Source organism: Plectropomus leopardus, unplaced genomic scaffold, assembly GCF_008729295.1.
Source record: "Plectropomus leopardus isolate mb unplaced genomic scaffold, YSFRI_Pleo_2.0 unplaced_scaffold21170, whole genome shotgun sequence".
Lineage (NCBI taxonomy): Eukaryota > Metazoa > Chordata > Actinopteri > Perciformes > Serranidae > Plectropomus > Plectropomus leopardus.
In genome coordinates, this window is record NW_024622906.1 from 1 (window position 1) to 1,533 (window position 1,533).

At 38.6% G+C, this 1,533-nt stretch overlaps 2 non-coding genes across 2 annotated transcripts; one reads left to right on the top strand and one right to left on the bottom strand.

The window, feature by feature from the left end:
• Window positions 1-563: 563 nt before the first annotated feature.
• trnat-agu lies at window positions 564-637 on the top strand. The gene has a single exon. It is a non-coding gene; the product is annotated as a tRNA-Thr (tRNA).
• Window positions 638-880: 243 nt separating this feature from the next.
• Window positions 881-962, bottom strand: trnas-uga. Its single transcript has one exon. It is a non-coding gene; the product is annotated as a tRNA-Ser (tRNA).
• Between the last annotated feature and the right edge of the window lie 571 nt (window positions 963-1,533).

A 1,533-nucleotide genomic window follows, 5' to 3' on the forward strand; every position in this document is an offset into this window, starting at 1 on the left:
ACATATTGGATTTTTTAGAATTAAATTAAATTAATAAATAAACACAAGAAGGCACACGTATAGCTATTTTAACCTTTTTTCAGCTCTTCCTAAGTGTCTTCCACAGTGGATGAAGCCTTTGTGTTTTGACAAAATATCATAAACCCTTATCTAAAGCATTGCAAAAGTATGTGTCACAAAAAACCGTCAGATTAAAGGTTCAAAGACTTACAGTAATATAATATATACATTTTGAATGGCATTGTCTGCCTTTTGTAGGCAGGTTTGAGCTCTTCAAGACGAGACACTAAAAAGCTGAACAGTACAAACATCTGTACAACGTTTAATGTAAATCTCACGGTTTCTAAGCGCCACCCTGTGGTACCATAAGATACTGCAGAACATTCACTGTGAGCCGTTCGAGCCAAATACGGTTTCTTTTCTAGTGTATTTGCTGTTAAATGCAAACCAGGGCCCTGAAATTAATTTATACGGATAAACATACAACTACGAAGATAAAAACCATATTATACGTGCCTCTATGACACATATATAAGTGGTTATATCAAGAGAGACACATAGGTGGCGCCGTGGCTTAGTTGGTTAAAGCGCCTGTCTAGTAAACAGGAGATCCTGGGTTCGAATCCCAGCGGTGCCTTTTTATAAATATATTACCAATATATGACTGTTACAGCTTCGGCAGCTATTTTTACATTTCTGTTGACTGCTTTGGTTAAACAACGACTGCGCATACAGGAGAAATTTCTATTACGAGAAAAAATAACAAATCACCTTCCAGAGTTTATTTCTACTGCTCCTTGTAAATTTAGTCTCTTCCGTTTCTGGTCGCACTCGTGTCTTTGCTGTAAAAAAAAAAAAGATCATAAAGGGAAAATAAATTCGCTGCGAGCAGGGTTCGAACCTGCGCGGGAAGATCCCATTGGATTTCAAGTCCAACGCCTTAACCACTCGGCCATCGCAGCCAGCCGACATCATACGTACCAATGTTCCAATTTGAAATTTCACATGGTGCCGGGGTGTATATATTTTGGTTGGCAAGTGTATTCACATTTGTACGACGAAAGTTGGGGTCCGTGAAGTAACCCAAAATGCAGTAACGTTCACGCCCACTAGGGACGTTCACGTCACAACAACATGGCTTCCTCAGTTTCACCGAATGAAAAAAAACACTCACATGCAGAATGTTTTATGTTCGTCTGTTTACTCAGTATGGGATTAATACCGTAACATTGAGGCCTGACGATTAATTTTCTACACAACTACGCCCAATTCAGCATGATTACACAGCGATAGGGCTTGAAAATACAAGTACTTAACATAGTCCCGCTCTCTGAGCTCACGAAGCTCATTGACTAGTGACCTTTCGAACCTTTCAAGTTTTGATATTTTTTGTAACATATGGTGTTAATTTCTCCGTAACACTCTGCTACAGTTTATATACATACCACTATATGTATATTGTTGTTTTTTTTTGGTTTTTTTCATTTTAACACACATCAGCGGATTCATTTTCGTAATGGTCGCGCTGCGCAA